We start from the raw sequence: 27,470 nt of genomic DNA on the forward strand, positions 1-27,470 counted from the left end.
AGCTGTTCGTGTTGATTGGAGTCACAATTCGCAGCAATAGCGGTTTATAAAATCAGAATGGTCATAGATAGGGTGAGCAATCAGGGTTTTTTCCCCAGGTTAGGGGCGTCCACAACTAGAGGGCATTGGTGGAAAGTGAGAGGGGAAAGGTTTTGAAGAGGCCTCAGGGGCACCTTTTCACACAGAGGGTGGTGTGCGTAAGGAATGAGCTGCCGGAGGAAATGGTGGAGGCTGGTACAACTATAATATATAAAAGGCATCTTGATGCTGACAGACTTGGGGAGCTTTTCCGTCCCTTTCTGTATTTGTTAAAAAAAAACATTCATTTTAACACAAGTATTCTGAATACATTAAACGTTTTATTTTTTCATGGTGCAGGGCCGTATAAACATATCTTCAAATCGACTGAGACCGTTTTCTGCTAAGGGTATGGCTCTGAGTATGACAGCAGCAATAATGCACCTACATGGAACATGGAATATGATGGAGATATAGTTTGGACAATGTACAAGGAGACTTCACATAGTCCAGTTTATGAGAGGATAACATTATTGTGTGATTCAACTCAGAGAGGGAGAAAATGTCATCTGCCCGAGAAGAAACGGCCTATTGCACTCTCTCTCCTTCATTATTCCTCATCACAGCAATGTGTACAAGCTAAAACAGAACTCTGTTGTCATCGTTACCATTCTTATTTTTCTGGAATCCCTGCAGTGTGGAAACAAACCCTTCAGTCCAACAAGTCCATACCATCCTTCCAAAGAATAACCTTCCGCGGCCCGTTCCCTTTCTGTTAACCCTGACTAGTGCACCTAAACTAGAAATCACTGAAGACTATAGACTATTTGACCAATCTACCTGAATTATAGAGCTTTGGACTGTGGGAGGAAACTGGAGCACCCATCAGAAGCTCAAACAGAGAAGGAGAGAAGGTATAAACTCCACATAGATAATCGCCCAAGGCTGGAATTGAACCCAAGCCCCTGATGCTGTGAGGCTGCTGAGCTACTGTGCTACCCTGGAACCTCCTGACTGCTTAATGCAAAGGTAATTAAGTCAATGCCAACTCTCCCAGGATGAAATCTCATTGCTCGCAATTTGTGAGTAGGATATATTCAGAAACAGAATAACACTTTGGACAATCTTTCAATTTTTCCTTTTGTCATGAGTTACACTAATATTTGGACAAAGTTCTTTCAACGTGAAATTGCAGAGATTTTGTTTATTGTGTGTGCGTGTATGTGTGTGAGTGTGTGTGTGTCAGTGTTTTTAGAAAGGGAAATATCGATTCTTTATTTGCAATATCCAAACAGATTGCCACCATAGTTTGAGTAACATTGCTCTGGATCATAAACGTGTTATTTTATCAGATTAAAGAATCTAGCCTGACTTGTTGCGAAAACTGACCCTGACCCAGTCTGAAATATCATCGGCCATGTCACCAATCTGGTTACATTTAACATTTGTTGTGAGCAGTGGACCAGTGGAACTATAAAAGGAAACAGTGACTCCAAAGTCCGGGGAACTATAGACTGGTCAGCCTGAAGTCAGTGGTGGCTAGGTTTTTGGAAGGGATTCTCAGGGGCAGGATTTAAATACATTTGGGAAGGCAAGGGCTGGGCAGGGTAGACAACGTGGCTTTCTGCATGGGAAATCATGTCTCATTAATTTGGTTGAGCTTTTTGAAGAGGTGACAAAGAAGATTGATGAAGGCAGTTTCGTAGACAATGTTTATATGCACATCAGCAAGCTGTTCATAATATTACGATTGGTAGGCAGATTGGGAAGTTTCGGTCACATGGGATACAGAGGAAGCTAATCACAATTGTCTTGACGGAAGAGGGGTATTTTTCAGACTGGAGGCTTGTGAGCAGCAGTGTGTTGTAAGAATCAGTACTGAGTTCACTGCATTTAATCACTTATGTAAAGGATTTGGATGTGAATATCGGGGCCGTAGTTAGTAAGGTTACAGATGACATCAGAAAGGTGGTGTAGTAGATTATCTCAGAGTACAACGAGATCACAATTAGATGGGACAAATGAGCAAGGCGTGCCAGATGAAGTTTAATTTAGATAAATACGAGGTTTTGCATTTTGGGAAGGCAAACCAGGGCAGAAATAATACACTTAATGGTAAGGTCCTGGGGAGTGTTGTGGAACAAAGGGACCTAGGGCTGCAGGTGCATTGTTTCTTGAAAGTGGAGTCGCAGGTAGACAGAGTGGTGCTGAACACATTTGGCGCATTTGCCTTAATCAGTCGGAGCATTGAGTATAGGAGTTGTGGCGCTATGTTGTATCTGTACAGGATCTGTGAGGACATTTTAAGAAAACTGCATACAACTCAATTGTCTGCAGAAAAGATTTACACAGATTTTTCAGCACTGTAGGTTTGAGCGTCAGGGAAAGGTTGATTATGTTGAGGTGTTTCTCCCTGGAGTGTCAGAGGCTGAAGGGTGAAATGATACAGGTTTATAAAACCATCAGGGTCATGGAGATTCTGACCAGCCACGTTCTGCTTCCCAGGATAGGGGAGTTCAGAACAAGAGGGCATAGGTTGAAGGCGAGGGGGGATTGATTTAGAAGGGACCTGAAGATAAATGTTTCACACAGAAAGGGGTGTGTGTACAGAAAGTGCTGTCAGAGGAAGTGCTGAAGGCGGTTACAATCACAGATTTTAAAAAAATATCTGAAAGAGGAGGGATATTGGCCAAATGCTGGCAAATTGGACTAGATCAGATTTGATATCTGATCGGAGTGAACAGATTGGAATAACGGGTCTGTTTCCACGCTCTCTGAGTCTCTAAGAGGGATGACGAAAAATTATGAAGGTATCTTTCAATTCAGAGTTCTCTTCACTGGAAATTTATCGTGCCTTTATGTTCACATTGATTCAAGGCTGCATTAATTAAATATTTGGCATAGACGTGAGTCACGGATGATGGGATGCAGACAGGAAAGTGGGGCTGAGATAACAACTTGATCAGCCACAATATTAATGCCTGGTGGGGAAGGCGCAAATTCTCTAATGGCCCTCTTCTGCTCCTCAGTCCCATTTTTCTGATTCCATTCAGCCCCTAAAACCAGCAGGTGGAGGCTACTTGCTGCTATAACCTGGTGCACAGAAACAGAGGAGACCATTCAGCCCTTCAAGTCTGTCACACACGCTTTGAGGTGATTTGCGAAATGTAATTGGCAATCCCAGGCTGGGTATGAAAGACAACGCTCATCTCTCTTTACAGAGCTTCCCCTCTCTGCAACTTGTGCTTAATTTGTTGGTCATGCTGTACACTCAGATTCACTGAATGCAGCCCCCATACCTCACCCAGCGATGGCTCACAAAATGCTCTGGTCTCCCTGACTGCAATATACAATAACAAAACATCCATGAAAATAACACCCACTAACTTTCCAACAACAGACTGTGAGAACATCAGAAACAGGGGCAGGTCGTTCACTCCCCAAGCCTGCCTTGTCCTTCACTAAGATCGTAGACATAGAGCTTCTTTCCTGTGGTATAAAAAGCCATTCCTTCTCTCGACATTGCGAATGATGTGGAATTTTGAAGTTTCTTACATCTGTGCATAAGTCATCACCAGAGGTGTCGATGGAGATGTATATCATGTTCAGAGGGAGACTCAATCAGAAAGAATTCACTTGAGATAGGGAATGGTCACCTACCTGAATGGAAATGACTGAAGGAAAATGGAACTCAGGCAGAGAAAGGGAGCTATCCTTCCTTTTGGTCTTCCCTCACGGGATGTGTGCAGCCCTGATCAGGCCAGCATGTTATGCTGATCTTGAACTGAGTGGCTGATTCCGCTGTTGCACAGGATAATAAAGAGTAAACCACATTGCTGAGGGATTGCAGTCACACAGAGACCTGAACATGAAAGGATAGCCCATTGCCTTCTCTAAAGGACATGAGGCAAACAGATATGCTTCTGTGGAAAACGAGTGGTGAAGATTTAATTTGCGTTCCATCAACTTCCTTCATGAGACACCAACAGATTATTATTCTGTGCCCTTGATTATGAGTAAATGACTTGACCACCATGCCCTGTCTGTCCGTCTGTCAGATTCTGTGGAGAGGACAAATTACCAATCTCAAGTGCAAATATTTTTTGACGTAAGCATAGTTAGAAGGAACTAGAAATGGTTATATCTGGATTTACCAAAGGCACAAACGATGGATTATTCAGCAGCTGCATTGAGGCTGAGAAGGTGACGGAAGTATCCTGATAGTGGTCTTGGGAAGGATTGGTGAGTGGGGAGAATATGTAGGAATGTAAATATAAATGAAGAAAAAAGATCATGGAGATTAAGAATAGTCTGGTTTCTCCTCGTGTATTGTTGAGTAAGCTGTGAACAGTAATTTGCTAGTTATAATCAGTAAGAAATAAAGTTTTTGACTCGATCTGAAAATGATGACTTCCAAATTTTAAAATTTGAATATTCAGTTCAACTCAGCTTAATGATTAGGTGGAATGACTTACCAGGAACACCAATTATAGCGAGGATGGGATATAGTAACCACATTGAATAATCCAAAGGATATCTTTGATCCGTAATGCTAATCATATCCAAGGCTGAGAAAGGTAGTAAAGACCCTCGGATAAACTCCTGTATGTTGTAATATTCCAGTCTAATGTTCTCAGATTCTGATCTCTCCTCCCATATATCTCGAGCTGCTGATCCCTGTTAGTCCAGTCATTGATGCTCCCGCCCATACTGAGATAACACATTGAACCGAGTCCTTAATTAATAGAAGAGGCAAACCCTCCAGTGACACATCTCGGATCCACGGAGATTGACATGAATCACAGTCACTGAACAAATAGCTCCAGCCAACGCCTTTCCATTCAATATTGTTTTATTCAAAGTCAAAACAAGATTCAAACTGTCATTTTCTGGATGGGCTATGTGAGGGTGACTGATGGAACAAATCTTGAGGCCGGTAGATCAATTGAGTGGAACCATTCAATCTGTCTTGGATGCAGGAGTAATGCCATAAGTTTATCAGAATGTAAACGTGCGTCTCTGATCATAAATGGAAACATACATCCTGGAAGTGGTGATCAAACATCATAATTTCAATTAAACATTGAGACTTTTTTTATAATTCATGATCTGAGGCGAATGTGTGTCTGAGAATCGTGGGGTTGTAACAGACAAATGGCATGGATATTTTAACAGAGAATTGAAAGTGACAAATGCAATTCAGATTGATATTCCAGGTTTAGAGAGAGGCAGAAGAGGCCTGTGCTATTGATGTTATCGATGTTAGTGAACTGATATGAAATGTTATTTCCTGGACTTCAATTACAGTGTGATTATGGTATTGTGGAGGAGACAGAAAACAGAGAGAATTGTGGGACATGGCAGTTCAGACAGGAGGGAGGGACAATAATATTCCTCAGTCATAAGTATTGGAATGATACTCTTTATAACTCATATGAACAACAGATTCAAGGATACATCTAAAGTGAGGAATGATGAGTAAAATTTGTTTATTGAACACAAAACACGGGGACAAAATGATTTTCTGTCTGTACTAAACTATGGGAAGTACAAAGAAATAAGATACACTCATGATATTGAGCTACATAAACTAAAATGTGTTTTACAAAACCACGGAAGTGGTGTGCAATCTTTATCAATAATTATTTGTCCCACAGCTGAGATGCTGATTTCCCTTCTGTCAGTGATCCACCTCATTGAGATTCTCTAGCGCAGTATCGCAGTATGAAGGGGTTCTCAGTTCCTTCTGCTGTTCACTCAGTCTATTTAAATTAAATCACATTCTCACTGTAGAGAAAAAAAAATCGCTTGGCCTTTTGGAATCAGTTTAACTGTCAGCAACTCAGCTCTGTGATATTATTGGCGATAAATGCACTGGGACCACAGCCAGTATCCGCACAGTGCTCAAACGGTATGGCAAAAGATAAAGACCTTGCTGTCCGTGAGAATTTCTAAATAAAACATCCATTTTCTGTCCGGTCCTGTCTATCTCCCCTCATGCTGTTTTCTGATCTATCCAACTCACCCTCGTTTAATATCCCTGTTTCCAAATTGTGCAGTTGTACAGCTTGATGTTTTGGCAATTTTGGAGAAATGGATAGAGCAGGGACAGGACTGATCATTGTAGGATCAGGGGTTTTCGATGCTTCAATAAGAACAAGGAAGGTACTAACAGTGGGGCGGGGTGGGGGTTGGCGTGGGGGAGGGTGGGGTGGCATTGAAAATCAAAGACAGCATTATGTTGTTCGAAAGGATGCTTGAGAAGGACTCGTCTAGTGAGGTCATTTGGGAAGAGGTTGGAAACATAAACGGAGAGGTCACCCCGTTGAAAGTTCTCTATTGCTGTCTGAAAAGTTCCAGAGATGTAGAGGAAAGGATTACAAAGATGATACTGGACAGCAACGAAAATAACAGAGTAGTTGTTATGGAAGAATTTAACTTTCCAAATATTGACTGGAAATGCTGCAGTTCAATTACTTAAGATGGGTCAGTTTTTGTCCAATGAGTGCAGAATGGTTTCCTGACACAGTATGTAGATAGGCCAACAAGGGCCGAGGCCAAATTAGATTTGGTACTGAGTAATGAACAAGAGCAGGTGTTAGATTTTGAGGTAGGTGATGGCTTTGGTGATAGTGACCACAATTCAGTTATGTTTACCTTATCGATGGAAAGGGACAGGTGTATACCACAGGACAAGAGTTATAGCTGGGGGAAAGGCAATTATGATGCGATTAGGAAAGGTTTTAGGATGCATAGGATTGGGAAGGAAACTGCAGAGGATGGGTACAATTTAAGTGTGGAGCTTTTTCAAACAACAGCTACTGTGTGTCCTTGTTAAGTTTATACCTGTCAGGAAAGGAGGAAGTTGTCGACTGAGGCTGCTATGGTTTACTGAAGCAGTTGAATCTCTTGTCAAGAGGAAGAAGGAGGCTTATGTAAAGATGAAACGTGAAGGCTCAGTTCGGATGCTTGAAAGTTCCAAGTTACCCCGGAAGGTCTTTAAAAAAAACTAAGAATAGCCAGGAGAGAGCATGAGAAGTCTTTGGCAAGTAGGATCGTGGAAAACCCTGAAGCTTTCAATCAGTATGTCCCGAAGAAAAGAATGACCAAATGAAGATTATTCACAATCAAGGACAGTAGTGTGAAGGTGTGTGTGGAGTCTGAGGAGATAGCACAGGCTGTAAATTAATATTTGAATCAGTATTCACAATGGAAAAAGAAAATGATGCCAAGGCCAATACTGGGTTACAGGCTGTTAGACTAGACGGGATTGAAGTTCGTAACGTGGAGATGTTAGCAGTTCTGGAGAGTGTGAAAATAGATATGTCCCCTGGGCCAGATGGGATTTATCCTAGGATTCTTTGAAAAGCTAGGGAGGAGTTTACAAAACCATTGTTTGGATTTTTACATCGCCATTGTCTGCAGGAATAGTGCCAAAAGACTGGAGGACAGCAAATGTTTTCCCTTTGCTCAAGAAATGGAGAAAAGACAACCCTGGTAATTATATATACCAGGCTTTCCTTGGTTGTGGGTGAAGTGTTGGAAAGGATTATAAGAGATAGGATTTACTATCATCTAGAAAGTAATCATTTGATTATGAATATTCAACAAGGTTTTGTGAAGGATATGTCATGCCTCACAAATCTTACCGAGTTCATTGAGAAGGTGACCAAACAGGTGGATGAGGGTAAAGTGAGGTATGTGGATTTCAGTGAAGCGTTTGATAAGATTCCCCATGGTAGGCTATTGAAGAAAATAAAGAGAGTGTGGTGTTGGAAAAGCAGAACAGATGAGGCAGCGTCCAAGATGCATGCAAGTTGATGTTTCTCTTGTATGCCCTTCATCAGGAATCAGTTTTCTGGTCTGCAGCATCTGCAGTCTTCATTTTCTCTTCGCTCCTCGGGATGTTGCCTGACCTGCTGTGCGTTTCCAGCGCCACACTCTCGACTCTGATCTCAAACATCTGCAGTCCTTACTTTCTCCCAGAAAATATGGAGACGTGGAATTGTGGATGATTTAGCGTTTGGATCACAAATCGGCTAGCCGAAAGCAGACAGAAGGTGGTAGTTGATGGGGAATGTTCATCCTGGAGTTTAGTTGCTAGTGGTACACTGCAAGAATCTGCTTTGGAGTGACTGATGTTTGTCCTTTTGAAAATGACCTGAATGAGTGTACAGAAGGATGAGTTAGTAAATTTACGGTTGATAGTAAGGTCGGTGGATCTGTTGGCAGTGCTGAAGGATGTTGTAGGAACTGAGCTGTAATGTTCTATGTGCTTGGACCTACAATGGGCTAAATAACTTCGTTCTGTGATATAACGATTCTGAGGTGCTCTGCCTGGAGAGACAAGCTGGTCCAGTAAAGGACACACACAGCACAGTCATGCATCATCTCTTCCTGTTTTCTGATATACAGCGGCCTCAAAATATCCAAACAAAATAGATTGATTCAACTTCAAGCAGTTAGGAGGACGTTCACCCGAGGGGATTGCCGTCAGAGGATTCAATGAATAATAAGATCTCAGACTAACACAAAACAACAATATCACAGCAGCATAATAATTGGCCGCAGAGTAAAACTTACAGTTCCAAATATTTCCAAGTTCAGCATCGTGTTCAGTTTTGGTCAACTTGCTGTAGGAAGGATGGTATTAAACTGGAACTTTACAAGGATGTTGCCAGGACTCAAGGGTCTGAGTCATAGGGAGAGGTTGGATAAGCTGGGACATTTCTCTTTAGAGAGCGGGAGACTGAAGGGAGTGAAGTGCTTCGAGAAGCTCGTCATGGCCCACATCAGTTCCAGTTTCCCAGCCTGCCTCGCTCCCCTACAATTTTCCTACCAGTGGAATGGGTCCAGAGCGTGTGCCATATCCCTGGAACATCTGGACAACAAGGACACCTACATCAGATTCCTGCTCATTGACTATAGGTTCACCTTCAACACCATTATTCCCTTCAGAATAATTACAAAACTCCCTGACATTCGTCTTGGCTCAGCCCTCTGAAATTGGATCCTCAGCTTTCTGACCTACAGTACACAATCATTGAAAATATGTACGTGTGTCTCTTCCATGGTAATATTCAACACTGAAATCCCAAAGGATGTGTCCTCTGAACCCTACTATACTCGCTGTACACCCACAACTGTATTGCCAAATTTTGAACGAATGCCATCTGCATGTTCACTAATGACACCATCATAGTAGGACAGGTATGTAATGGTGGCAAGACAAAATACAGAACGGAAATAGAGGACTTAGTGATGTGCTGCACTGAGACCATCCTCTCTTTCAACGTCGGCAGAACTAACCAACTGATGAATGACTTCAGAAAGAAAGGAGGAGAACATGCCCCCATCTGCATCAATGGAACTGAAGTTGAAAGGGTGGAAAGCATTAAGTTGCTTGGAGTGACGATAACCGAACTCCCATGTTGATGTGACAGCCGAGATTGCACAAGAACGCCTCTTCCCTCTCTGGCAGCACAGGACATTTGACATGTCCACAAGGACCCTCATCAATGTCTCCAAATGCACCACTGCCAGCAAACTATCTGGGTTCATAATGATCTGGTGTGGCCACAGCCCTGCCCAGGACAGTAAGAGAAATGACAGAAGGTTGTATGCACAGCCCATGCCATCACGGAAACCAACGTCCTATCCATTGTTTCCATTTACACAGCTCGCTGCCGTGGAAAGGCTGACAACATTATCAAAGACCCATCGCACCCTGGATCTCCTACAATCTCTTCCATCATGTAGATTATACAGAAGCTTGAACACACAAACCAGCGGTTCATGAACAGCATCTTCCCAGCCATTATTAAACTAAGGAATGGACTCTCAAATTTCAAATAATGCTGATCTTGCTCACATTGATGTTGCCTACTGCATGCCCTTTCTGGTGTAGCCTTTATGTCTCAGTCTAAGTTTTTCCTTTACCCTATAATCTGCATGTCATTGCTTATTGTAGGATTGAGATTCCCCAGCTCGGCTCAAAGAGGACAGGACAGGAGGAAGACAGGACACAGGCACGGAATGGACTTTAATTCAAGCAAAACCTGGTTAATGCTGGGAGAATACCAAAGGATCTTCCTCGAATCTGGCTTTGACATGAGAAGACAATTCTTTCTTAATCTTTAGCTCAGATCAGACGGCAAATAAATGACACACTTCGAACTTGCAGTAAAGAGACAGTATTTGTAAACGTTCTGTGTTGCAATGATCGTACACAACCTTGTCAGTGTACCCTCCACTCCCCTTCTGCAGAACTAATCTTGTAAAACAACTGATCAATGATGGACACTCGCATGGACAGCCCGAGATTCTTATTTGTTTCGGATGTTTAACGATTGTTGTTATATCTAGGCCTTGGGATCTTTCGATAATGCATTCCCAAAGTTAGTGGCTGTGCTTTTTTTAGTTACACCCCTCATTGTTTATTTTGAAGGATTGCATGAATTCTATTCTCCATTGTCCAGGCTATCTCTTATCAAATTCCGTTATCACATTTTACATTGAAAAGCTGATTCTGATACAAAATTCGTAATATCATTATTATTTCTACTGTTAACCTTTTTCTTAGCGAATTAGACAAAACATGCCAGGCATCTCTCTAAGGTTTTATAATTACGTTGAAATCCGTGCCCATGATTATTTACCAAATATTTAACTAGAACTTATTACTATTGTAAACAGTTTCAAAGGCATAATTGGCTTCTGAAAGATGACTTGAGTAGCTGTATTTGTGGATGAAAAGAATCCTTACTGACATCAGAATAAGTTACCTTTTGTAGTGATTCTTCAAAGTTTTTGTGCTGCAATGTCATTACTTCATCTATGTTCTGTTACAAATCATCTTTATTTTTTAAAAAAGAACCTTCTTTATCACGATGTTGGCATGTTTCAGAATCTTGCGAATCAGATTATCCTTTCTTTTGCCTTGGAATAATTTCCTTTTCAAAGGCACTTATTTCACGAATGCTGACGCAATCCATTTTAATTTCTGGCTATTTTGTGGCTCTGCAAAAACAGACAGCTGAAGTAGACTTTTAAATTTCGGCCACTCCATGTCTCTAAGAAAAGGCAGGTCCAACTATCACTATGGTCTGCCAGAACTGTGTATAAACAAAGAGTTTCACTCTACTTAGATACATGCGACAATACTTCCTATCGAATCAAATGAAACCAAATCGTATGATCGAGACAGAGAAATTGTCACAAGGTCAATACACCCAGATAAAACCTCTGCAGCCTGCCACATCTGGCCAAAAATCGTGATAGACGATTAAACAACTAACTGGTGGAGAGGGCTCCACAATTCTTCCCATTCTATCAATGAATCAGCTCTGCACATCAGTGTAAAAAACAAGGAAATAGTATCTGTACCATCCCAGCCAGGGGTGTTGAGTCGATGATTCAATTCACCGTCATCATGATGCCCATAGGATCACAGATGCCAATATTCAACCAATTTGATTCGCTGTCCATGACATGAAGAAACAGCTGAACACAGTAGATACGACAAAGGCAATGGGTCCTGACAACATTCCTATAATAGGACTGAAGACTTGTGCTGCACAACAAGCTGTGCCCCTGAGGAAGCTGTTTTATTCCAGCTCCAACTCTTACATCTCCCTGGCAATGTGGAAAATTACTCAGCTATGTCCAGTTCCTAAGCTGGGAATCCTTACAATCTGAACAATTACAATCCCCTCAGTCTCATCAGGATAATCAAATTGGGAGTTCTTTTTGATAGAGCTGTCAAGCAGCACAGAAATATCCTGCTCAGTGCGATTTCCGATGTGGAGATGGTGCTATTTTGGAAAAGTCACTGGATTAATAATCCAGACCAGGTTAATGCTCTGGCAGCTAGTGGAAGTTAAAACAACTAATAAAATATCGAGATGTAAAATCTGTAAAACCTTGAAGTCAATGTCGATTGTAAACACCAATTTGTTTTTCCAATGTACTTTCAGGAAGTGAATCTCTCGTACTTTCCTGGTCTGGCCTAAAAGTGACTCCAGACACACAGAGATGTGATAAACTCTTCAATGGTCTCTGAAAAAGCCAAGCAAGACACTCTATTGTATCAAACTGCTCCGAGGTCTTAAAGGAAAAAAACGGACAGAACATTCAGCCCCAGCCTCAGTATTGAAAAGGGAACGGAAAACACAGTCCTGTTGACCCTGCAGAGACCTCTTTCCTAACATCTCCGTACTTGTGACAACATTTACAGAGCTTTCCCAGAGACCACACAGAAACATCGGGAATGGAATAGGCCATACAACATATTAAGCCTGCCCCATTCTCGTTCATGTCTGAACATCTCTTCAATGCACTTTCTCCACACACTGTACACATCCCTTAATGTGATTAACCTTGTGAAGCTATAAAATAGGAACTGCGGTATTTCCTTTGGTCTGTCGATTTTGCTATCAAATTCAATAAAATGACAGCTGACACTTTATTTCTACACCACACTCCTGCTCTCTCCCCCATCCTTTAGGTGTCTAGACATCTTTATTAGTCTTTAGTGCCTTGTCTTCCACAGTCTTATGTGAGAGAGAATTCCCGGGTTCACCAGTCTCTGAGTGCAGACAATTATTCTTACCAAAATGCAATGTGACCTCTTCTGTACCTAAACTGTGGCCCCTTCGTTTAGACGTCTCAGCGAAGAGAATTATCATCACTGCTTCCAATCTATCTAACGCTGTCAGTGTTTTATATATCTCACTGAGATCTCCACTCATTTTCCTAAACCCCATGGGATACAGGCACAGTCTTCCCAAACTCTGCTCCCACAAAAAGTCTGTCATCCCAGAGATCAGTCTGTTCATCCTTCGCTGCACTCCCTCAATGTCAGGTTTGTCTTTTATTAGGAACGGAAAGCAAAACCGCACACAATACTGCACAATGTTCGAGCTGAGGTCGAACAAAGGGCCTGTACAGCTGTACTGAGACAACCTTACCCGTGGACTCAAGTCCACCTGAAATGAGGGTCAACACCCCATTTATCTTCCTGACTGCTTTCTGATCCTGCAATATTGCTTTCAGTGACTGTTATACAGGGAGATCCCAGATCCTTTCAATGTTACAGCTCCCCACAGGTGGGTCTGTGTAAACTGGTCTGTGTGCCAATGTATTGCCAGTATTGGCTTCTGTCTTCAGAAATCACTGCTCCATATGGAACTCAGAGGTCTGTCCAAACAATACCAGAAGAAAAGTGCAGTTCCTTTCATAGATTGACATTTCTCAACCACTCCCTTTTCCAATGGTTGGCTGGAATTTTAGTGTTTCCCAACAAAGTAGACTACGTCACATCTATCCACACTGCTCTTCATCTGACACATATTTCCTCATTCACTCCATTTGTTTCAATCACCTTGAAGTTTTTTTCACATCCTCCTCACTTTCAAAATCCTAGTTCCGTCAGCAGACTTGGAAATTTGCATTTGATTTCCTCAACGAGATGTTTGAGATGTATTGTGAATATCTGGCTCCCCAGCACCAATCATTGCGATGCCTCATGAGCCTTCCAAACTGAAAACCATCCATTTATTCCTACTCATTGTTTCCTGTCAACACTGCCATTTTAGCACCATGTTCATATATTACCCCCCATCCCATGTGCTTTTACTTTGCACACTAGGCTTGGGACTCTATTAAAATTCTTGCTGAAAATCCGAGTTCAGTGCCTCTATTGTGTTTTCTGTAATTAATCTGCCAGTCAGTTTCTCAAGTATGTTTCCCATTTCATGAATGTGTGTTATATTTTTCCTATGCCCATTATTTTCAGTTCCAATAATTTCTCCAAATTAGTTTATTTACTAGTTTCATTTCACATCTCTCATCAGACTCAGGTTTTCTCCTATTGCTGGGAAGGCTTTGTTAATGTATTTTTCCGTGAAGGCAGAGTGAAGTAGCTGTGTCATGATTCTCTGTTCTCCATTCTCCATTTTCTGGTTTCAGACTGTCAGGAAGCTGAAACTTTGACTAAAAATAACAGCTGTTGTCTATTCACCTTGTCCATGCCCCTTGTAATCGTAAACCTGAATTACTTATCTGCTCAACTTCCTTTGCTCCAAAATAAATAACTCGAGCTGACCCAGCCTCTCTCCACAGCTCCTATGGTCTATCCCAGGGAGCATCCTAGGGAATCTCTTCTGCACCTCATTCAGTACAATCACATCCTTTCTGTAATGTGGCTCCCAGAACTGCACACAATATTTCACATGGCCTTACCAAAGTGATATACATTAAACGCGGATAATCTTTGGGTCAATGAATAAAGGCTTTATCTACAGTCATGCTGAACTCTTCAATTATTATATCCAGTCACATTCAGGGATGTGTGGAGAAGCACGCTCTGAGCTTCCTACTGCGATGCCATTCTTTGAGGATTCCCCTGTCTGGTTCCTTCTTCCAAAGTGGATCACCTCATATTTATCAGGGTTATGTTCCACCTGCCATTGTTCTGTCTATCTGACCATTCTATCTGTATCTTCCTGTAACATAAGACCTCCCTCCTCACTGCCAACCACCCGGCCAATCTTTGTGTCAAACACAAACTTACTTATCACACTTCCCCACCCACTTCACATTCACATCACTTATGAATACCACAAATAATAAGGGACACAGCACTGATCTCTGCGGTACACCAGGGGAAATTGGGCTCCAGTCACACAAACAGCCTTCTTCCATGAAGTTGAGTTGGGATGCAACTTGGCAAGTCACTTTTAGGCCCTACCTGTTACCTGGTTGTTCTGTTCCACTTGATATACGAGACGAATATCTGGAGATTCTCCATAATCTTGCCCTGCCAACAGGCTTCCATGCCCCTGTGTTAGTCAGTCCCCTCCGAGGGAAGAGTTTCTTCCTTATTATGGTCTTAAATGGCATATCCCTTATCCTGACATTATTTGCCTTAAATATAGAGTAGACAGCAAGAGAAACATCCTATTTATTTCCACCTCATCACATGTATCATAGATTTTTGAAATTTCACTGCGATCATCTCTCATGCTTTGAAAATGGAGAGGTCACAAGACAAATCTCCCCATCAGAAAATCTTGTCATCTCAGGAATTAATCTGGAGAATGTCCATTGCACGTCCTCTGTGATCAGTGTACTCTCTCTTAGATTAGGTCACCAACACTGCACTGAACACCTCAGGCACACTCTCACCAGCACTCTCTGCAACTGCTTCATGATGTATTTACTTCGATATTCCGATTCCCTTCAACAAACTTCAACCTAACTTTAACTTTCCAATTACACGTATTATTCCAAATACCATTCACACTAATTGCATTTACTAACTTACTGTGCGAGTTATAGAGGCATAGAGATGTACAGCATGGAAACAGACCCTTCAACCAATCCGTCCATGTCTAGCAGATATCCCAACCCAATCTAGTCCCACCTGCCCTCACCCAGCCCATATCCCTGCAATCACTTCCTATTCATATAAACATCCAAATGCCTTTTAAATGCTGCAATTTTGCCAGCCTCCACCACATCCTCTGACAGCTCATTCCATACACGTACAACCATCTGTGTGAAAAAGTTGCCCCTTAGATCTCTTTTACGTTTAGATTTTTTAAAGTGTGGAAAGAAGTCCACACTGACCCGGCAAAGCGCAACCCACCCAGACCAATCCCCCAACATTTACCCCTTAACCTAACACTATGGACAATTTAGCATAGCCAATTCACCAAGGCTGCACATTCTTGGATTGTGGCGAAAACCCACTCAGACATAGGGAGAATGTGCAATCTGCACACAGAGTGTCCACACAGCCTGAGCCGGCAATTGAACCCGAGTCTCTGGCGTTTGCTACCCAACATCTTTCGCCTCTCACCCTAAACCTATGCCCTTTAGTTCTGGACACCCCGAAGTCAGGGAAAAGACTTTATTCATTTATCCACTCCATGCCCTTCACAATTGTTTACATCTCTAGAAGGTCACCCCTCAGCCCCCAACGCTCAAGGGAAAACAACCCCAGCCTGTACAGCCTCTCCTTATACCTCAAATCCTCCAACCCTGGCAACATCATTGTAAATATTTCCTAAACCCTTTCAATTTTCACAACATATTTCTGATCGGAAGGAGACCAGAATTCCACGCAATATTCCAACAGTGGCCTAACCAGTGTCCCGTACAGCTGCAACATGACCTCTCAACTCCAATACTCAATAAAGGAATGCATACCAAACACCGCCTTAACTATCCTCTCTACCTGCGACTCCACTTTCAAGGACCCATGAACCTGCACTCCAAGATCTCTTTGTTCAGCAACACTCCCCAGGACCTTGCCATTATGTGTATAAGTCCTGGTTTTCCCAAAATGCAGCGCCTCTCATTTATTTGAATTAAACTCCATCTGCCACTTCTCAGCACTTTGGCCCATCTGGTCCAGATCCTGTTGTACTCTGAGGTAACCGTCTTCACTCTCCACTACACCTCCAATTTTGTTGTTATCTGCAAACGTACCAACGATTCCTCTTATGCTCGTATCCAAATCATTTATGTAAATGATAAAAAATTGAGGAACCAGCACTGATCCTTGTGGTACTCCACTGGTCACAGGCCTCCAGTATGAAAAATAACCCTCCACCTCCACCCTCTGTCTTCAACCATTGAGCCAGTTCTGTATCCAGATGGCTAGATGTCCCTGTATTCCGTGAGATCTAGACTTGCTAACCAGTCTCCCATGGAGAATCTTGTCGAACGCGTTACTGAAGTACATATAGATCACATCTACCACTCTGCCCTCTTCATTACTTCTTCAAAAAACTCAATCAAGATCGTGAGATATGATTTCCCACGCACAAAGCCATGATGACTATCCATAGTCAGTCCTTGTCTTTCCAAATACATGTACATCCTGTCCTTCAGGATTCCCTTCAATAACTTGCACACCACCGACGTCAGGCTCACTGGCCTATAGTTCCATGGGTTGTCCGTACCATCCTTCTTAAACAGTGGCACCACGTTTGCCAAACTCCAGTCTTCTGGCACCTCTCCTGTGACTATCAATGGTATAAATGTCTCAGCAAGAAGCCCAGCAATCACTTCTCTAGCTTCCCACAGAGTTCTATGGTACACCTGTTCGGGTCCTGGGGATTTATCCACCTCCACATGTTTCAACACATCCAACACATCCTCCTCTGTAATATGGACATTTTTCGACGTGTAACCATCTATTTCCTGACATTCTATATCTTCCATATCCGTTTCCACAGTAAATACTGTTGCAAAATACTCGGTTAGTATCTCCCCCATTTCCTGCAGCTCCACACAAGGACTGCCTTGCTGAGCTTTGAGGGGTTCTGTTCTCTCCCTAGTTATGATTTTGTCGTTAATGTATTTGTAAAAACTCTTTGGAATCTCCTTAATTCTACTTGCTAAAGCTATCTCATGTCCCCTTTTTGCCCTCCTGATTTCCCTCTTAATTATACTCCTACTGCCTTTATACTCTTCTAAGGATTTTCTCGATCTATCATTTCAATACCTGTCATATGTTTCCTTCTTTTTATTAATCAAACCCTTTAGTTAGCCAGCAATCCCTATAACTAACAGACTTTCTTTTCATCCTAACAGGAATATACTTTCTCTGGATTTTTGTTATCTCATTTCTGAAGGCTTCCCATTTTGCAGTCGTCCGTTTACCTGTGAACATCTGTCCCCAATCAGGTTTTGAAAGTTCTTGGCAAATACTGTCAAAATTGGCCGTTCTCCAATTTAGAACTTCAACTTTAAGATCTAGTCTGTCCTTTTCCATAATTATTTTAAATCTAATAAAATTATGGTACCTGGCCTCAAACTGCACCTCCGCTGACACCTCAGTCACCTGCCCTGCATTATGTACCCAGAGTGGGTCACGTTTTGCACCTTCTTCGTAGGTTCATTCACATACTGAATTAGAAAATATTCTTGTTCACACTTAAGAAATTCCTCTCCATCTAGACTCTTAACGCTATGGCAGTCCCAGTCTATGTTTGGAAAGTTAAAATCTCCTACCATAATCACCCTACTTTCTAACAGAGAGATGAGATCTCCTTGCAAGTTTGTTTCTCAATTTCACTTTGACTATTAGAGAGTCTATAATACAATCCCAATAAGGTGATCATTCCGTTCTTATTTCTCAGTTCTACCGAAATAACTTCCCTTGATGTACTTCCAAGAATATCCTCCCTCAGCACAGCTGCAATGCTACCCCTAATCAAAAACTCCACTCATCCTCCTGTCCTGCCTCCCCTTCTATCTTTCCTGTAGCATTTGTATCCTGGAACATTTAGCTGCCAGTCCTTCCCATCCCTGAGCTATGTTTCTGTAATTGCTATGATATCGCAGTCGCAAGTTCCTAACCATGCCCTGAGTTCATCTGCCTTCCCTGTTGGACCCCTTTGCATTGGAATAAATGCAGTTTACTTTATTAGTCCGACCTTGTCCCTGCCTGCCCTGACTGTTTGACTCGTTTCAGTTCTCAGTTGTACCAATATCAGATTGATCTATTTCCTCACTATCTCCCTGTCCCCAGCACCCGCATCCCCCCCCCCCCCTCTTACTAGTTTAAGTCCTCCCGAGCAGCTCTAGCAAATCTCCCTGCCGGTATATTCGTCCGCTTCCAATTTAGGTGCAATCCGTCCTTCTGGTACAGGTTCCTTCTACCCCAAAAGAAATTCCAGTGATCCAAAAATGTGAATCCTTCTCCCATACACCAGCTCCATAGCCATACATTCATCTGCTCTATCCCTCTATTCCTGCCCTCACTACCTCGTAGCACCGGGAGTAATCCAGATATTACTACTCTCAAGAACCTCCTTTTTAAATTTCTGCCTATCACCCTGCAATCTCCATCCATAATCTCAAACTTTTCCCTTCCTATATCGTTGGTTCCAATTTAGACAATGACCTCTTGCTGGCCAGTCTCCCCCGTGAGATCATTCTGCACACTTTCTGAGACATCCGTGATCCTGGCACCAGGGAAGCAACACACCATTCTGCTTATTTCTTTGCTGGCCACAGAACTGTCTGTCTGTACCTCAGACGAGCGAGTCCCCTAACACAATTGACGACTGGTATCCGACGTAACCCTTGTTGCATTAGAGCCAGTCTCCATACCACAAACTTGCCTGTTTGTGCTACGTTCCCGTGTGAATCCATCACCCGCTACATTTTCCAAAACAGCATATTTGTTTGAAATAGTGACAGCCACAGAAGACTCCTGCACTAGCTACTTCATTATCTTGCCTTTCTTGGAGTTAACCCATCTATGTAACTGTATCTGAGACTTCCCCCGCCCCCTTCCTATATATGCCATCCATCACATACTGTTGCTGTTACCAACTCTTCATTGTCTTAAACTGTCTCTTCAACCGATCCATTCGATCTGATAGGATTCGCGACCAGAAGCATTTATTGAAGATATAATCCACAGTAACCCTTAAATCCTCCTTAAACTGCCACATCTGACAAGAAGCGCATATGATTCTACTCAGGTCATTTGAGCTGTTTCACAATCGACAGACCCAGAAAAAGAAAACTGTCTTATTCCTCTACAAAACACTGCCCAAGGTTAAATTAATATGTATGGCTTTTTTTTTAAAGATTAATCAAGAGACATATCTCAAAAACATATAGTTAAGAAATAACCCACTCTACTTACTTCTGCAGAATTTCTGTAGGACACAGTTAAAACAATCCACTATCTGGCTGAGATCTTTGCTCAAACTGTTCCTCCAAACCAGTTGTAAATTTCACTGTTTAGTAATTTTCCTAGACGCAATCCGATATCCAGCGATACATGAATTCGAACTGCAAAGGCAGTAACTGTGCAGGTACGCTGTCCTGTCAGTTTCTTCCCCTCACCATGTGCTGCCTTTGTCTGTTCTTTTCCCTCTTAAAAATGCTGTTTCTTTGACTTTTTTTCCCAAAGTTCCAAAACAATGCAACAACATACAAAACAGTAATTGCTGCTTCTGGAATTCGAGGAAATCACCTCCAATACCTAAATACCTCAAAAAAAGAGCAGCTGGTACAGGCAGAAATTTTTCTCGCCCAGACTTCTGAAAATCCAAACACACTACTTTCACTGGTTGTCTGTGGTCTATGCTGCAAGAAACAACTTCAAATCATTCCGAAGTTTGTCAGGCATGATTTCTCTGTCAGAAATGCATTGTGATTCTCTGCAATTTTGCTGTTCATTTCGAAGTACCCAATATCACATCTTATATAATGGATTCCAACTCTTTCCATGCATAAGTCAAATTTATTGGTCTGCAGTCCTCCACATTATCTCTTCTTCCCTGTGTACATAGATGGATCATGTTTACTACCTTTCAGTTATCTACAATGGCTATGGCCTTTGCAGGATCTGCAAGAATATAAAACACAGTCGCCGACAGTTCAATTAATATGCTGTTTTATTTCTGACATTTTGATGTGAAGTATATCTGGCCCATAAGACTTAGCAATGATCAATCTAGCTCAATTTTCTAGTACTACCTTGTTGCTGATATGAATTGACTTAATTTCTTCAGTTCCACAAGTCCCATGTGATCACTTGACACGGAGATTTCCTGGCAGTTTCTCCATGAAGACAGATGCAAAGTAGCTGGTTAGGTTCTCTGCCATTTCCTTGTTCCCCACAATAAATTCTCCTATACTTTACAAATTTCCACATTTGGCCTTACTTTTGTTTTCTTTGGTATATGGATGGTAGATTTGAGCAGTCTGTGTGTTTCCTGTTTGTTTGTATTCATGTTCTTTTTGGTTTCCTTAACACTTTCTTCGTCCTTATTTTCAGAAAAGTGAATCTCTCTGTATGTTCAGGTTTGCACAACATCTGGAATTGTACTGAAGCTGCTTCCTTAGATTTAATGCAATCATTAATTTATTAGGTAAACCATTAATGAGTCACCTTCCCTTTCGTTGGTGTTTGTAACTTAATGATATGTACGTATTTTTCAGACTTTACAGTAATTCTATCACTAACAGCCAATCTTTGTCTCACACTAAATGCCATATCGTATTTTTCCAATTCACTTGACCCTCTAGCCTTCGGGTTTCCATGATATTTGAGTGTAATGTTCAAACATTCTATATTGCTTGCAGGCGCCGTGTAAAATGCAACATATTAATGTCACGATTGCCCAATAGCTGCCTCAGAGCACGGTAAGCAATTTGTCCTTCTGACCACACAACGCCACTCCCAAAATAACCTGCTCTCTACTTTGGTTCACAACATACTCTTCAACCTACCTCATATACACATGAAATTGATTTTTCACAGCATTAGCAATCATTGAGTTAACGCAGTTTAGATGAAATTTTAGATCATCCAGTATTACTGCAACTCGATTTGGATATCTAATTTATACAAGATAACGAGAGGCATAGATAGAGTCGATAGCCAGAGACTATTTCCCAGGGCAGAAATGACTAACACGAGGGGTCATAGTTTTAAGCTGGTTGGAGGAAAGTATAGAGGGGATGTCAGAGGCGGGTTCTTTACACAGAGTTGTGAGAGCATGGAATGCGTTGCCAGTAGCAGTTGTGGAGGCAGGGTCTTTGGGGACATTTAATAGACTCCTGGACATGCATATGATCACAGAAATTTGAGGGTGCATTCTTGAGGATCAGTGGTCGGCACAACATCGTGGGCTGAAGTGCCTATTCTGTGCTGTAACATGTTCTATGTTCTATGTAATTTCCAGAGAATCGGATGCACAAAGTTGCACAACAGTTTTGGTTTAGATATGTAAGGCACCAATGTGTGTTCCTCCTTGTTGTTTGCAAGATCCATACAAACTGATTTTGAAGAAGCTGTGGGATGTGTTCTTTGGTGTTATTAATGATAGACGTGGACAAGACATTGGGGAGGCTCACCCTGATGCTGAGATGATCTGAAGAAATGCACATCGATACAGGACAAACAACAATAAGTTTCCCCGCTCGGCCAGGACAAATATCCCTATTCTCTCTGCTCCCTCACACTCTCTGTATATCTGTTACAGCACCTACCCCCGAACAAGGCTCTTGCTACACCACTCTCACCTTTGCATGCAACACTCTCTTTCCTTCAATCTCTCTGTCACTGAAAGCAAATCGAGATTGAATTTATTGTTTTGCCAACATTGAACCAGTGAGACAATTTGATGCTGGGGACATAAAAATGCGAACATTTTGAAAATTAGGAAGAGAGCAGATGCCATCGAGACGGAAGAAGCCTGGGGATCAACCTTCTTGCTCTGCAAGAAGTTAGGAAATACTCACTAATCATATCTATTTTTTCATATGAAACATATTCACAATAAATAGAAATACGATGACCCAGGGAATTCAGCAGTCAGGAGAGTAACATCACAGAGGACGGCAGTAGCTGTGCGGTTTTGAAATTAAGTTGATGTAATCTTCATAAGTGTCTTATTGAAACAGCATATTGTTTTGGGGCAGTTGTGGGGGTAGGTTGGTTAACGTTGTATTTAGTTGTGGCATAATGTTCACTTTTACAGTTAAAAATAAATTGGCGTTATTTTCTTTAGACAGTGGAATTTGGGAGTTCTCTGTCACTCATATTCTAATAGATTACGAGGGTGAGCTGAGCTAACCTGGGTGTTTGGTTTAATTAACAGAGGCGTTCACTCCCATGTCGTAACACTTGCAAAGACCAACACAGAGCACAAAAATAAAAAATAAGGAGTGAGAAAGTGAAATATGAGGGTAAGCAAGCCAGTCATGTAAAGAAAGACTGTAATAGCTTCTTTCGATACATAAAGGGCAAACGAGAGGCAAAAATGGGCATCTGATTGCTCGAAATTGACACAGGAGAGATAGTAATGTAGAACAAGGAAATGGCTGAGGAGCTGAAAAATTAATTCGTGTCAGTCTTCACGGTTGAAAACATGAGTAATATCCCAAACATTGAAAAGACTTAGTGGACAGGCCTGAGTAAGGTGGGCATCAACTAGGAGAAGGTGCTGGAAAAACTGAATGGCCTGAAGGTCAGTAAATCACCTGGACCAGATGGACTCCACTCCAGATTTCTAAGGCAGATAGCTGATGAGACAGTGGAGGCGTTGGTGGTGATCTTTCAGGAATCTCTCGAATCAGGGAGATTCCCAGAGGACTGGAAAATTGCTAAGGTGATACCACTGTTTAAAAAGGTAAAGCAAAAAATCGGAAAATTACAGACTGACTAATCTATACTTGGCTGTGGGTAAGATCCTGGAATCCATTGTGAAGGATGAGATTTCTGAATACTTGGATGTTGATGGTAAAGCGGGACAAAGTTAGCATGGTTTCATCAAGGGGAGATCATGCCTGGAAAATCTGCCAGAAAACCTTGAGGACGTAACGATCAGCGTAGAACAAGGAGAGCCAATGGATGTCATCCACCAGGACTTCCAGAAGATCTTTGACAATGTGCCGACGGGAGGCTACTGAGTTAGGCAAGGGCCCATGATGTTAGAGGCAAGATGCTAGCATGGATAGAAGTTTGGCTGTCTGGCACGAAGTTAAGAATGTCTATAAACGTGTCCCTGTCAGGTTGACAGTCGGTGACAAGTAGTGTTCCATAAGGCTCAGTGTTGGGATCACAACTTTTCACTTTATACATTAACGATCCAGATGAATGATCTTAAGGCATACGTTTGAAGATGAAACAAAAATAGCTATAGTGGCTGGTAACTTCGAAGAGGCAGGGAGGCTCATGAAGGATTTGGTTAGGTTAGGATAATGGGCAAAGAAATGGCAGATGGAGTACAAAGTGGGAAATTGTGGGACTCTTTGTTAAATTTGTTGAATTTTTTGAATTTCCTAACTTTGTTAGGAAGAATAAAAACATGGACTACCGAGAAAAGTCAGATGTCTGAAGTGCAAAGGGACTTGGGAGTTCTACTCCAGGATTCTCTCAATGTAAGCTTGCAGGTTGAGTCAGCAGTTAGGAAGGCAAATGCAGTGATGGAATTTATCTGGAAAGGTTTTGAATATAAAAGCAGCGACGTACTTCTGAGGCTATATAAGGCTTTTGTCAGACCATATTTGGAGTACTGTGCGCTGTTTTGAGCCCCATATCTCAGAAAGAAGGATTTGCTGACCTTGGAATGGGTTCACAGGAGGTACACGGGAATGGTCCCAAGAATGAAAAGCTTAACATATGAGAATGTTTGAGGACTCTGGGTCTGTTCTTGATGGAGTTCAGATGGATGTGGAGGGATCTAATTGAAATATACAGAATACTGAATGGCCTGGACAGTACGGATGTTGAGAAGACTTCCATTGGTAGGAGACCCTAGGACCCAAGAATACAACCTTAGAGTAAAGGGAAATCCTTTACGAACGGAGGTAAAGAATAAATGTCTTCAGCCAGAGAGTGGAGAATCTATGGAATTCATTTTCACAGAAGGCAGTGGAGGTCACGTCATTGTGTATATTTAAGAGAGCGGGAGTTAGCTTCTTGAGTATCAAAGGGATCAAGGGTTACAGGGAGAATGCAGGAAAATGGTTTTGAGAAACTTATCAGCCATAATTGAATAGTGGATCAGATTCGATGGGCTGAATGGCCTAATTTCTGTTCCTGTATCCGATTATCTTATGGTCGTAAGCCACAGTCTATTGCCCCCTCTCTCTCACTTTGTCCCTTCTGACAGCAAAATGTGAGAGTAAAATTTCCCTGAGTCACCTTCACCAAACTTGGAGCATTCCTGTTGAGGATTCATGGGAATCGCTCCACTGATTGAAGGAAAGGAAATTCTGCCAAATCCAACTGTTCCAGGAAGAAGTCTCATCCCTGCAGCTTGTTTGCGTAGAATAACGTCGGAGTGAGTATCAGTTGGGGCTCTTTTCTCTGTCTGCTCTATGTCTCAAATCCTCTTTCATACCCAATTCTTCATAGCCCACAACTCTCTGACAGGTCAGTATCCATCGACATTCTCTTCAAATACTTTCAGTCATCTAGCTCCACGAACACTCTTGAGAAGAGAAACCCTGAAATTCAATACCACCTGTTTGAAGAAAAAAAACTTGCTGCTCCTATATTATGGCTTATTGATATGAACAAAAGAGGTTGACACAGAGGTGCAGGTAAAAATTCAGATTGGCCCTGATCTGAAGGCAGTGGTTATCTTCTGTTGACATCAAGGACCTTAACAAAACTGGACTTAATGGGAATCAGAGTAACCTCTCCAGTGTTTAGAGGCAAATATGGCACAAAGGAAGATGTTCATCATCTCAGTCCTGAGTCACCTCGGTGGGAGTTCGTCTTCACAAACATCTTCAGCTGCTTCATCAATGTCTTCCCATCCCCACCCCTGCCCACATAAGATCAGAAGTGGGGATGCTCACTGAAGATTCCACAATGATCAGAATAATTTGACCTCCATCAGCTCCTGACCTGGTCTGTGTCCATGTGCAGCAAGGCCCAGACTCCATTAAGACTTGTGCTGTTGAAATATCAGTAACATTCATCTACCAGCACTGCCTGACAGTGCACATTGCACTGTAAAATAGGAGTTCATTCAGCACCTCACTGGTTTCACAGGAATATGAGGAAGCCATTCAGCCCATTGACACTATTGGAGAAGAACAGGGGCTGTCCATTCAGTGCCTTCTGCCTATTACTCAGGAAGAGAAGGATTCCAGTGTGATGGACCATACCAGAGTCCCTCGAAAATATTTAAAGGCGTTAGCCTAGATTCTAATGCTTTCTTATTTTAAAGGAAATGTAAAGTGTCTGTTCCAGATGCAATGTGACTGGTCAAACTACTCGGTGTGAAGCAAAACACCATTTACTTAAACACAAAAGATAAAATAAAACCAAAGAAAGAGGAATTTAGAATAGTGTAATTATATTGGCCAAGTTAACAGAATAATAGATCTGGGAACTGTTAATAATGAACTATTCCACGATAGGAAACTCCCATAATCACAGCCTCTGGCAGAAAGGAACATTCAGACACAGAATGTCACAAATATTTCTCCAATTCAGGATTTAAAAACAGCATCTAGAGAAAATTCAGAGTAGCAACAAGGTGACATTCACTGAGGCTTCCAACTCTGTGGAGATCCCTACAGTTTTTGATGTTACTGAGAAACCAAAACCCTAAGTTCCTAATCTGTGATAGCTGGCCACATCCATTCAAGCTGCATTAAAATAAACCTAAGACCTCGCTAGCTGTTTACTCCAGTGGTCTTAACTAGTCAGCTTGGTAAAAATCGTTCAATCTCTCTCTGAAAAGAAACCAGGACAAAAATTACCTCTAAAAGCTGCAGCATCATCGCACTTGTCAGCACATCGAGCAGTCAAAGAGGAACTAGGGATAACCCAATCAGGCCCTTGACCCTGTCCAATCGGACGAGAAAGAAGCCATTCAGTTCCTTGAGTCACTTACACAAGAACAGGATGAGGCCATTTAGCCCCTTGAGTCACTTACACTGGAACAGGAGTAGGCCATTCAGCCCCTTAAGTCACTTATATCGGAACAGGAGGAGGCCATTCCCCCTCAACGCACTTACAAGGGGACAGAATGAGGTAATTGATGCTGATTCCTAATGAATCGCTTATGCCCAAAACGTGGATTCTCCTGCTCCTCGGGTGCTGCCTGACCTGCTGTGCTTTTCCAGCAATCCATCTCTACTCTGATCTCCAGCATCAGCAGTCCTCACTTTCTCCTAACTGACGCTCTAACATGATGAACAAGTGGAGCAGATACTGCACAGACTGCCCCACGTTATTCCTTGTGGGTACATTGCGCATGATACACACGTGGGACGTTAACGTGGTTTTCTAGTGTTGAGGAGGGAAACCATATGTCTTGTGTGAAGTCTCAAGAACGCATCTTCTATCACCGAGAAGACAGCCTGGTGTTCTCTATGTAGGGCGGAAGTGGGTGGGAATGGCTACCTGTTTCTGATGGAAGGTATTGTGGCTGCTGTTGGAGATTGTAAGCAACCTGACCTTCAGTATGGGTTCACACGCCGACTGCCCAATAACATGGGGAGAGTTAATTTCGGCATATAAACTATTAGGAAAGTCACGTTAGATTGAGGAATGGACTCTCTAAGTTCAAATAATGCTGATCTTATTCATGTTGATCTTGTCTAGTGCACGTCCTGTTCAATGTAACCTGTATGCCTTACTCTGTCCAAGTCTATTCCCACCCTATAATCTGTCTGGCCATGCTTACTATGATCTGTCTCCACTGCTCATAAATAAAGTGTTCCCCTGTACTGAGGTACATGTGGCAATAAATCAAACCAATGAATCCTGGTTAAAGTATGTTATTTCTCACCCTATTAATGTCTGTTTTGGAAATAAGTGATCGCTGCCACTCCTCATGTTTAGCGTCTCCATTTCTTCGTCGTTCACAGCTCTACAGATTAAACACTCAGCCTATTCACTGTGTCTCCTCATGGAACCATCACCCGTGTCTGTGGTAAGGAGATTA

Source organism: Chiloscyllium punctatum, chromosome 18, assembly GCF_047496795.1.
Source record: "Chiloscyllium punctatum isolate Juve2018m chromosome 18, sChiPun1.3, whole genome shotgun sequence".
Taxonomy (NCBI): domain Eukaryota; kingdom Metazoa; phylum Chordata; class Chondrichthyes; order Orectolobiformes; family Hemiscylliidae; genus Chiloscyllium; species Chiloscyllium punctatum.